General features: G+C 29.0%; 2 long non-coding RNA genes across 2 annotated transcripts; one reads left to right on the top strand and one right to left on the bottom strand.

Moving 5' to 3' along the window:
* The first annotated feature begins 4,977 nt into the window (after positions 1 to 4,977).
* On the top strand, positions 4,978 to 5,742 carry LOC131626082 (uncharacterized). Its single transcript, XR_009291039.1, has 2 exons — positions 4,978 to 5,029; positions 5,477 to 5,742. It is a non-coding gene; the product is annotated as an uncharacterized LOC131626082 (long non-coding RNA).
* Positions 5,743 to 10,508: 4,766 nt separating this feature from the next.
* LOC131626081 (uncharacterized) lies at positions 10,509 to 12,720 on the bottom strand. Its single transcript, XR_009291038.1, has 4 exons — positions 12,459 to 12,720; positions 11,525 to 11,642; positions 10,972 to 11,195; positions 10,509 to 10,884 (listed from the first exon to the last, which is right to left on the bottom strand). It is a non-coding gene; the product is annotated as an uncharacterized LOC131626081 (long non-coding RNA).
* Between the last annotated feature and the right edge of the window lie 547 nt (positions 12,721 to 13,267).

Below are 13,267 nucleotides of genomic sequence, written 5' to 3'. Positions count from 1 at the left end.
ATACCTTCCCCTCGCGTAACCGACTCCCGTACCTAGATTCTCTGGTCGCAAGAACTCGTTCTTACCCTTTGTTAGGTTTCTTGGTATTCCTTTCCCTTATGGGATAAATATATTGGTGGCGACTCTATTCATTTTTTCGCGAGCGTGCGACAGTTACGATGGTTAGTAATCTTCATAAATTCGTTATTTGTTTTAATCAAACCTATTGATTACGATAATTAACGACAATTAATTTCCTTCATATTAATAATCCATTTAAAATACAATCAATTTGTTAATGGTTATAATCGAATCGATCGATTAAGATAATTAACAATCCTTTATTAATTTATTAATTGTTTTAATCAAACTAATTGGTTGCGATGGTTAATAATAAAATAATTCAATTCCCAAAACAATTCAAATAATCTATTAAAACACATTTATTTGCTAATGGTGATAATCAAATCAATCGATTAGAATAATTAGCTATTCTTTATTTTATTTGTTAATTATGGTGATCAAACCTATTGATCATCGCGATTAATAGAACATGTTATAATTAGGGTTGTACGCCATATTAAAACACAATTTCTTTTACAAAATTACAAACTACGAATTTCAAAACTGCGATAAGGTAATTCAAAATACCTTCACACATTCATACTAATTCTAAGGCGTACAACCTTGCCCCGAACTACGTAGACTCTGATCCTCCCTAAGGAGGTACGTAGGCACTTGGATAACCAAGGTGAGTCCCCTTCCCCAAAACCTCAATTAGGTTTAAATCTCACTTTTAACCCTATTCGTTTTCTGACATTAGCCACAAACCACAAACCTTACCATAATACTCTTACAAACCTTAAACACAAACCTTAGGAAAGGGTTAAGGGTTCCTAACACCTTCCCTTAACCTGATTATAATAACTTACCCAGATTCTCTATAACTTCGTAGGGTTTCCTATTCGCCCTGGTAGAATAGGTGGCGACTCTAAAATCTAAATTTTTAGGGCAGGTTGCTACACTGATACGTAACACTCGGGGGGGGGGGGGGGAACGAATATCTTATGATGTTATTTTGTTTTGTTCGAATTTTATATGTATTTGAAATATTTTGGAGTTGTTTCTATTAAGTGTTAAAGATGCTATTTCTATTATGTTGGAATACTTATTTATCCGCTGCAATTGTTGAGACCATTATGTTGGATCTAATATATTAATGGAGTATTTGACTCTTTATCTGAAATGGTACTCTGAGATTTGATATATCATGATTATATGTGATGTATGTATGTGTAGAAGTTGAATGTGACATCCTGATGTTGGAAATTTGAAATACTCTGATATTTCCGTGTTATTTATTTTGGGGTAGAATTGGGGTGTTACAAACCTCACGTACTCAAATGGTGTTATTAGCTCCGAAGTTAAGAAGCATCCCATTCAAATGATCCTTGAAGAGTTTGCTAAAGTTTGCAACCTCCCTTGCAACAATCAAGTGTATGAAGAAAGTATGGAACGTTATGAGTTTAATTATAATCTTCGTGCTAATTCCTTCATCATTGGCTTGGTACGCATGATATTCGATTAATTCACTATACATGAACCAGGTTATCTTCCTAATAAAGAGAAACTATAGACATATAAATAGACCAAACATACCTCCAATATAGTTTTTGGCAAACAATATTGAGTGAAATTCCGGTAAGACAGAACTCAGATGTCATATATGGATGTCGTGACATCTGATCTGACATTATAAAACAGACAAGGTAGGCAAAATAAAACAGTGCAGAAAATAAAGAATACAACATAATTGTTCACCCAGTTTGGTTCAATCAACCTACTCTGGGGGCATACCAAGCCAGGGATGAAGTCCACTATTAGCAGTATCAATTCGGAGCTAAACTCCCAGTTTACAACTCCTCACTTAATCACTACCCAATGACCCCTCTATCTGGGTTCTCCCTAGATATGGAATATCTCCATTCTACTCACAATCATAGCAATGATGTCTAGCAGTTAACAACTCAGCCACTGCATCAACGGCCTAATCACCAACAATCTAAATACACAAATAAATACAACTTAAAGTTGCTTCAAAGCTTCCTCCAAGAACAATACTCCTCTTGCCTACAGGCTTCGAGGATCACAATAAACTTATCTTGCTTAACAGCTTCGAGAATCACATATCAGTGACCATCCCATAATTCGGGTGGATCACTTACACGGCTAACCCTAAAAACTACATCTTGTTAATACTTGGCTAGCTAACAACCTAGGTTACAAAGCTTCCTATTTATAACCTATTCCCAACTGGACTTGGGCCTTTAATCAAAACTTTCTTTGCTGTTACAAATCAGCAGAATTCTTCTGCTAAAAGAAAGGTCTTCAATCATAAGTTTCCTAATTTATCTCCATAATTAGAAACTGCATAATCTTCAATATTCTGACTTGATTCTTTTGACCTTTAAATCTGCACCACATAGGATTGCATAATATTCCATAGAATATTCTGCATCTGTTGAGTACATACTGAATCTTCATATTCCAGCTCAGCAGGCGCGTGACAGTTAAATATAACAGCATCTGCTGTCAAATACTGATGTCATGACATCGAGCATGACATCCATAAGACACACAATGTTTTACCACAAAATGCAGCCAACTTAAAAACATCTACATTGAGAAAAATTGGGTCGATCCAATGATCCATCAAATGATGGATAGTAAAAACAGAAACACAACTTTATCGTATAACGAACTAATCTAAAAAATCTGGATGTACTCTAGTTACGATTCAGAGGAGGAGGAATCACAGATCATACGATCAATAATATAAATGAGTACCTTGAGTCAGATGAAGTACCAAATTAAAGATAAGGAAGTCCTCTATACCTCTCTCCAAAGGCACTATCAAGAGCAAGGCAACAAGCAACTAACAATGACTATTCTCCTTCTTCCTCAAACATCCTCAACGACATCTGTGAAGACTAACAATTAATGATAGGGATGCATAGGCGGACAAATTCAAAGTTTCATCACCTCATCAAGACGCTAGAAAATCCAATTTCATATCTCCAATTGTGTCCAATGAGGATGGTGATGAAGAGATGAACCAGTCTTTTTACTAATTATTCTTGCTTTGTTGCTTTTATGTGTTTTTCTCTTTCCTACTACAATTTCCGTTTTGTACTCCAGTTGTTTCAATTAAATAAAATGTTTGTTTTCCCTTTCTAAATGCCTGACTATATGATCAATGTATTTGCATATTTAAATTTATGTCTTGTATCTTTTTTCGTCTTTTTGATTATGATAAAGGGGGAGAAGTATGCTCTTATGGGAGTAGAGTATACTCTCCACTCCTGTGATAGAAATTTAAATACTTTAAATTTATCTCTTTGTCTTTTCTTTTACCACCCTCCTAAAAGATGCCTTATCATTATCAAAAAGGAGATAACGATGAACTATGACTATGTATTTGCATATTTAATTAAAAAGTGATCAAAGCTCATCGATATACAAGATATGCCTTCGACGCTTTGGTGGAGTGATTTTAGACGAATTACTAGGTCATTCTCTTTTGAGTCCATGGCCTGAACAAATACTACTTAATTAATATTATTTGTATTATTTTTAATTTAATTTTCAATTTAATTTTAACTTTTATAATAGAGATGAATACACAAATACTTTTTTTTTAATTGTATGGATTGATTTATTAAATAAGATGTTTTAAGACAGATGGAGTAATATTCTTTCTCCACGAAATGGTTTTATAAGTTACATATAATCAATATAAATATATAAAATGTAAAGTACCTGATAAAACCATAATTAACCTTCTGATTATAAGCTTAAACTGTTCTAATTCCAGGGTTAAAATGGACTAATTAGACAATCCTTGATTTATATTGATTTGACAATAAATGCCGCTGAGGTGTCAACACCAAACTTATTCCAACCATTTTTATTTATTTTAATTATAATATTATTCCATTAGATGATTAGGATTTCCAATAGCTGTGTTTTATTGTTCCACTCCATTTGAAATTCAAAATCCTAAACCTAAACTTAAAAACTTATTTTTCACGCATTATTAAAATTTTCTGTCATTACCTATGTTATTGCTATCATCCAGACTAACTTTACATGTTCCAAGCAATTACAAATAAATGAGTATTAATAACAATTTTTCACATTTACACGCTATTTACACGCTAGGGATCTGAAAGGGAGGGTTTAGAGAATACAAACAACTAATCTTTCTCATCTTATTTTCATTCCTCCTCTCAATATCCAATTTTTTTTCCTTCAACCTCCAGCTGAAATAAATTTACAATCTGTGAAAACCCTCCTTCTTCTTCTTCTTTTTTTGATTTTCCATACCAATACTAATTTATATAGTTGTGGTGTTTGTTTCTGTTTCCAGATCCAGAAGCCATAACACTCAACTTCACCGGCAAAGCCATAACATGTCGTGGATGCTCCGGCAACAACGAAAGTCGCAAGAAAGTTTATGTGGGTCTTTTTTGTGTTTTGGACTCCCTTGATTTTCCATTTCATTTCAAATCAGAATTGATTTTCATACAGTGACCCACTTCTGACTCTTCTGCATTTCTATAATTTTCAATTTTCACTTCCAATTTTCTAATATAACTTTTTTGGTTTCAGGATTTGGCTTTATTTGAGTTGATATATTTATGTTGATTCTTGCTACGGGATGATTTATTGGGTTTACACCTATTGATCAAAGTACGAGAATTTAAAATTTCTGTATGCTCTTTCGTTTCCATATCCCCTGACATTTGTTGTTTAAAATTTGTTGCAGTATTGTTCTATTTTGCATCTATTCACTGACAGTTAATATTAGTATTTGAATTCTTCAATTGGAGATGCAAAATCAGAGGTACATGTTTTTCATTGTTTAAATATTATATTTAAATTGCTTCGGTGTCGTAACTTAATTCTTAATGATAAGAAACATGGTAATTGGCTGCGGATCTTCATAATAGGTTGGTGGCCTTTTATGGGAAAAAAAAGCTAAATTAAGGTGGGAATGCTTCTTTGACTATGAAATTTCCTTTGTCATCTGTGTATACATTCACATGAGTATTTTTCTGCAAATATGTTGTCTTCATTTTTTTTTCCGAATGAATCATTTTGAAAGGTTTTTCTTTCTTTAATTGAATCAATATCCTTAAACTATCACAACTGAAATATAAATTGTTCTATTTCAACTATTTCATCTTCCTGAATTATCATCTTTAAACTATTGAATTTAATTGAAACAGTTCATTTTGAAGCATAACTTTTGCCATTAAACTGTTTCATCTTCCTGCAACTTTTACAATTGAATTTTTATGATATATGCATTTTTATGATCTTCATGATTTTTGGTTTCTAATGATGGTTAATTTCATAGCACTGGTGCATAACCTATTACAAGTTTCTATTATTATTGTTTGAGAAACACTATGAATTATTTTGATTGAAGTAGGAAGTCTTTCGGTGAAAATGTTGTCGGATACTTTGCATATTCGGAAAAAGGATTCAAGCAGCATCTCTGTGTATGATTGAATAGAAAATGGAGTTTAGAATCAGAAGCATTGGAATGAAATATATTGTACCGATGAAAACCATCATTGGAATTATAGTGATCGAGAATAGTTGCAAGAATGGAATTGAGTGTGTTCAAGAGTCAATCTTTTTTTTAGGTTTCATATTGCATTTGAAATATTATGAAATAAACTTCTAATTTTTTTATATTTATGTCGATAGATTAACTGTTTTTTTCCATGTGTTGCTCATATTCAGCTTAATTGTATTTTCATAGACAATAATATTATCTTTTTAAACATGTTTGAAAATGTAAATATTTTGTGTCTTCATCTATTTTAAGAAGTTTAAGTAAATGATAAATAGTTTTACGGTAACGGATTTTAAACTTATAGTTTTGATCTATCAATTAAGAAATATTTTATACAATTTTTTTATTTTGATATTATAGTTTAATTTATATTCTAATTTATGCGACTAAATTACATATTGTAATTTATGTTCCAAAGTAAAAATGCAAAGTTGAAATTTTTTATAATAAAATTTGTATTCTAATTTAAACGGGTTAATTTATATATTTTATTGTAATTTTTTAAAAATATTTTGGTGGGTTGACTTAGGACTATATTGTTAAAGTAATTTATTGATAGTTATTTTAAATTTAATTTTGATGATTTAGTGCCATAAATCATACGTTTCTATGTATTTTTTCGGGTGTCATCTTATTATTTTTTATCCAAATAATCATAATTTTTTTAATGAAGAATTAGTGAATTTTGCCAAAGTAGACACAAGAGAACGCTTCACTAACTATTTTTACAATTACATCTAAGAAAACTATCATTTATAATTTTTTATACTATATAAAATTTCTTAATTAAAATTATATGTTTTTTAAACTTATAAAATTACTAAAAGAAAATAAAATCTTTTCAAATTAACTTTATAAGGGTAATCATGATAAAAAAATGATAAATGATATTTATGGAAATCATGATAAAAATATGATAAATCATATTTATGGAAAAAATATGTTAACGGTTTTCAAGATAAAATAATGATAATAAAAAAAAATTATTAATATAGAAATAAAAAATGATTTTTATAAATTTATTTAAAAATGATTAATAATTAAAAATGATTTTTATAAATTTATTTATAAAATATCATGAACGGGGCAAATCATATCATGTATAAATGACATGATATAAAAAAAAACTTATCTCCTTCTAATTTAATATTACTTATTTTTGTTACAAATCTGTTAAATAAAAGCAAATATAATTTAATATTAAACCTGATTTACAATTTTTTAAATATAGTTTTATTTTTAGTATTCAAAATTTACGTGGTTGTTATTATTAAATTTATTTAAATTTTCTTTTTAAAATTTTAGTAATATATTAACTATGATTCAAAATATAATAGAATATAATAATTTATGTTAAAAGTTCAATTTATCAAAAAATATTAGTGTTTTTTATGATAAAACATTATCATTTATACTAAAAAAATGATATAAATATTTATTTTTGATAAAAGAATACGATACAATTATGATAGAAAATACATAATTTTGTCATGAAAAAGAAAAATTATTAATTTTACATTTCTACAATTATATATTATCATTTTATTTGATTATAGTACACATAACATAAAGTCTTATCAATACATCAAAAATAAATTTTGTCTTTATATAAAAATGTAGAAAATAATATACATTAATTGTAATTATTATGATTTTTTTTGGACAATAATGAACATGAGCAATTCTTTAAATTTCCAATATAGAGTCATAAACATGTGATTTGATATTTTGATTATGATAATAAAACAATTATTTTAATATCCTTATTTAGAATGACATTGCGCGACCACACGGGTAGTTAATTTTTTCATTTTTTTTTCAATTTTAATCTTCAATTTTATTTGATTGACGAAAAATAGTCTGTCTACTTTAAATTTAAAAAGTTTTGATCCTTTATTACGTTTTAATATAAAAGTGATGATATTTTTTGATTTTTTTAATTTATATTTTTATTTACAAAATTTTACAATAAATTTATATATGATTTTTTGCTATTATGAATATTGTTATTGAAGATTAGGTTATACGTTTGATTTTAATCTTCGTATTGAATTTGCATGAGTTACATAATTTATTAAAATTTTTGACGGGTATTGTTCTATATTTTAGATTTGTAAAATTTATAAATTGAAAATTTGACGGAGAGTTGTCATACATTTTAGGTTTGGAAAAATAGACTAATATCTAAAATAGATTTAATAAATTTTTAGAATTAACTCATTTGAATTTGCTGGTTATTAGGAAGATCCTAAAGTCCCACATTGGTTGGAGATAGAGCATTGAAAGAGTATATATAGAGGGACACTCCTCACCTTACCAACCGATTTTGTAAGGATGAGTTAGGTCAAACTCTAATATGGTATCATAGCCTATCGATCGGACCATGGGCCGCCCACCGTTAATATCCACGCACCAAGCCCAAAAAGAGTGCTGGGCGTGAGGGGGTGTATTAGGAAGATCCTAAAGTCCCACATTGGTTGGAGATAGAGCATTGAAAGAGTATATATAGAGGGACACTCCTCACCTTACCAACCGATTTTGTAAGGATGAGTTAGGTCAAACTCTAATACTGGTAGATGTGAACGTATCTGCGATATACCTCTATCTTTAAACTATTTACTTATCTATACAATTTACCTTTTTAAATGTATAATTGATACATGTAATGTGAATTCATACGGGACCCGTGCGATAGCACGGGTTTCTTACTAGTCTTTATTAATATCAAGTAAATTAACCATAATTATTCAATTAAAAAAATATCGCACGGGTTTCTTACTAGTCTTTATTAATATCAAGTAAATTAACCATAATTATTCAATTAAAAAAATTAATTTATTTTATAATGACCCCAACTTGTATCTGCTGCGATAGTAACAACGTTGAATCGCTCGATTCAAGGAAGATCAACAACACCCAATAAAAGAGTATATTTGTCGACTATCTTACATAAATAAATGTGTAAATGATCAATTTAGACAGAAAGAAATATTAATTTACAAATTTCAATACAAGTGCAGTATTGCTCGGAATTCAAGTCTAAGAACTCACGGGTATACAATCACTGTTTTGTGAGAACATAGGCTGAATGTATGTCATTTTGTCTTAATCAAAAGTACTTGATTTTTTGTATTTATCCAATGGTAGTAATTGGTAAATACTCCTTTTATAAGAAAAATTCATTTGATATTGTACGGAAAAATTTAGTGTTTTTCATTTTTTTGGAAAAGTAACGATAGCATTTAAAAAAAAAACACAAGTAATGCTAGGATGTAGTTTAATTGAACATTATATTTAATTTGGTTTAAATATTTTAAAGATCTATTCAAGAGCTCTTAAATTAGATGGTAAAAAATTTCTTTCAGCTTAATCAATGATTTTAGATTTCAATCCAGCTATCTGTATGAACCATGTAAAATTTTATTGAGGGAGAGTTTTGTCGCTGACTGTGGTCCTCTCTGACTTGAATATTTAATTTATGTGGTTGTGCGTTAATTTCTACCGTAAAAATATGTTAGAGGTTCTCATAAATAAACCATAATTCAATTTTAATTTTTAATTTTTTTAAGCGTTAAATATATTTTTGACCTTTATAAATATCTCAAATTTTAATTTTAGTGCCTACTAAAAAAAATGACATAATTAGGTGCTTACAAAAATTTTATCCATGCAAGTTTAGCCAATATTATTTTTAAAAATTTTGAAAATTATTTAATTACTCATCATATCTTACTTCTGAGATTAGCCCATCGATTTTAACTCATCTTTTAAATTCTGACATGCAGACAAAATATTCAGGCGTATTGATAGGCATAAGTGTCTCGTACAAAGAAGCAAGAGACTTGATGATATCAATTGGTCTCATATAGACAAGGAGACATTAATAATTTTCATAGTAAAATATTATGCAATTTGTCTTCTTAGGATAATTTCAATAAAGTTTGGTCTTTTTTCTAAGAATTGTTGGATTTTTTTATAAAAACCTTCAAAACGCAAATACATTAATAGTAAAAAGACTCTCAAGTATCAAATTTAAGTAGTAAAACAAATTGTGAGAAACTATCATTAAGATTTTTTACCATCTCAAACATACAATCATTTGATTCATACACATGCTTGATTCGGTTCATTTTAAAAAAATGAAAAACATAGTTTTAAGCATGCAATATCTAAAATAAATAAATATTTAATTTATTTTATAATATTATTTACATTGCGTGAGATTCATCTTTTAAGAGTGTTTTTATAAAAAATAGATGTTAACTAAACACACCAAAAAGGACAAAACTTCTTAAAAAGAGTTATTTGATATATTTTTTTAATTAAATTTTTTAAAGAGAGTTATAACATGTAATTTTTTTTTTTAAATTGTTAAAATATAAAAAAAATCATTTTAACATTGCTATTCTAAAAAAAAGCTTAAAAATGACAACGGTGTTATAAATAAATATTATTGTTGATGTCCATATATATTCTTATCTTTCATCACTACAACATTTTTCCTCTTTAGCAACATTTGAAAGGTGTAGCCAGAAATGGAAAAAATGTTGCCTAAGAGAATAGGGGACGATTTCCAATCGTCCTCTGTGCGAGCGTTGCCTAATGTTTTAGGGGACGTTTATTTTCACTTTTTGGCTACAATTTTCTAAAACGTCCCCTAAAATACAGGAAAAGGGGACGTTTTCTTTCCCATCTTAGGCAACATTTTGAAGGTGTTGCTAAAAAATTCAATGACTGCAAATCGTTTCCTAAAAGTGGTAGTCTGGAAACACTCTAAGGAGTCGATTTTCAAATGTTGTCATATTTGGTAACAATTACAAATTGTTCCCTAAAAATGAAATAGAGAGAAGGCTTTGTAAATATACCTAAAAATTACGAGGAATACTTTTTACCATATTTTTCATCAAATAAACAATTCAAACAATAATTACATCAAACTTAAATTGTATGTACTACAAAAAGCGTGTTAATAAAATATACAAACATTAACTCAAATACACACAATAAACACAAAATGTATAACATTACTTAATCCTACAAATTTAACACTTAGAAGTTTAAGTCTAGCAAAATGACAAAATACAATTTGATGCTTAAGTAGAAGCCTAAAACAACAACATCCAACTCATCAAAATTTATCGAACTCATTGTCATCTCCATCATCCTCTTCATCATCTATGCTAGGTCATGATCACCTAAGTCATCCTCTTGAAATTACCAATGTCGCCCTCATCACTTAAGTCGTCGCTCACACCTTTCTGCATAAGAAAATGAAAAAACTTATTAAACGTTTAATTAACATCAATCTAATCAGGGATTCAACTAGAAGATATCTTCAATGATACCCCTACAAGAGTCGTCCTCTTGAAATTTGCCACTCGCGCCATCGTCCTCATCATCATCACCTATGTCGTTCTCATCACTTAAATGGTCCTCCTCCTTGGCCCATATTTGGTTGCATTGCATATATATCTCGTCGCAGAATTGCTTCTTCGGTCAGTCACAACTATGAAATCTATTATCTTATCACATTAGCGCTTAAATAACTTCAACAATCTTTCCTTTATACCTGTCATGAAGAGAGAATCGAGAAGTTACACATTATAAAATTTGATTTTTTTAATAGACAACAAAAATAAATAAATTAAATCAGTGATTTAATTTTTTTTTCTTTTCATAGAAACAAACTTAATGAATTTCATTTATAATAATAGTCTTAATATAGGGTGAACAATGTTTAAAAAACTTGATGACTAGCAAAAAAAACTTGATAAAAAGAAACCATGTAAAATCATGAAAGACTTAAAGAGTACTAATGAAACTTGGATCACAACAACATAAAAGCATGATTGTAAAAGCAATACTCAACATAAATCACCCAAAAATAAAAACACTCACATTCAATGGACATCCAAAAAAAATTTCCTTGCTAATCTTCCACAAATCCTTGTCGTAATCTCCCGTAGACTATGAGAGATACAGAACCACATGCTAGCTTGTAAAATTCTACCTAAAACTTGAAACAAGTAAATCACAAAAACATTCATGATTAACCAAGGTTATTAAATCATACATAAATCACACATCACTGCTTAACAAAGGTAATTAATAAAGATCCTAAAGTTCAATCCTAGCAAATTTTGAGTATCTGACTAAGCATGAAGCAATTACTACTACTTTACTACAGTATATTCCAGAATAATATTCTAGTTTTAAATTTAATCAACTAATAGTTACTAAATCAAGAGACACTAGAACAACATAAATCAAGTGAAATGAACATAAATCAGAAATTATAGTAGTCAAATTAAAGTAGTGTTGAAGGTGAGTGTTGTCTTTCGCATCATGAATATTTATGGTTTGCTCAATTCAACGGAAGCTGAATATAATGGAGAATGCCTAAAAGCTACTACACAAGCCCACAAGCCTAAGTCATGTAAAAGCATAAATTAGATTCAAACCATTAGACAACATGCAGTTATATATACCTTACTGCCAGAAAATTCATTAACAATTGATTTGGATTTATCACCATTTGGAACTTGTAAATTCAATTCATTATTTAAACATAGATGATGGATTAGTCTGTACTTAGAATTTTGAAACAAGATACATAATCCTACACTAATGATGGATTAATCCTATTCCTTAGCTACAACAAACAAAGATGGCCACAAGATGGATTAACCATAGTATTTAGAAATGGAAAATAGTAAAGAAGCAGAATCAAAACAGAATATAAAAGAAGATAAGAGATTAATCAATATAACCTAACAAGAGATGAATCTAACAAAATTGATGGATAACTAAGATAAATAGCATTATCACTTACCGAAAAATGAATAAGCAAACAAGACAGAACACAACCGACACAACTACAACAACATGATGATCGGAGATAGACTCACAACAACGATCGGTAACACATAGTAAAACGGCGCCGACACAACAACGACCGGTGACACAGAGCAAAACGGCACCGACACAGCAATAGCACTTCGTTGTTTTTGTTGTTAGTAGCAAATTAGGTTTCAAACACAATGTCTCTCTCTTTCTTTGTGTGAACCGGTCCGTTCTGTGTGGGCTTGGACTTTGGATAAGTCACTTGAATTGTTTTTGTTTTTTTCTTACTGGAATTATTTTCATGTTTTTTATTGAATTTTTCTTTATGTTTTTTGTTGAGTTTTTTTTGTGTTTTGCTGAATGTTTTTATCTATAATATAATATTTTAAATTAAATAGATTTATATATTTAGAGAAAATGTTAAATAAAATGTTACGAAGAGGGAAAGTTGCCGCCTAATCTTTTGTTGTTTAAATATTTATGTAACATTTAAAAAATGTAATCTTTTATTAAGAATAATGCAACAATGTAAAATTGTTCCCATAAACACTTAAAGGTACATTTATTAGTTATTGCCTGAGATAAATTATAGGTACATTTAAAAATCGTTCCCAAAAATATTTTAGGGAACATTTGTGAGTTGTTGCGAAAATTGTGTTGGCAATAGACAAAAATTGTTGCCTAAATATTTTTTAGGCAACAATTTACACATGTTGCATAAAAAAGTGTTGCTAGAAGCAATAAATATTGTAGTGCATCTTCATATTCCCTATTAAGTGGTATAGTAAGGTTATCATT

The sequence above is a fragment of the Vicia villosa genome, unplaced genomic scaffold (assembly GCF_029867415.1).
Source record: "Vicia villosa cultivar HV-30 ecotype Madison, WI unplaced genomic scaffold, Vvil1.0 ctg.000257F_1_1, whole genome shotgun sequence".
Taxonomy (NCBI): Eukaryota; Viridiplantae; Streptophyta; class Magnoliopsida; order Fabales; family Fabaceae; genus Vicia; species Vicia villosa.
The sequence above is the reverse complement of the archived record's forward strand: the minus strand, read 5'-3'. Positions and strand labels throughout refer to the sequence as shown.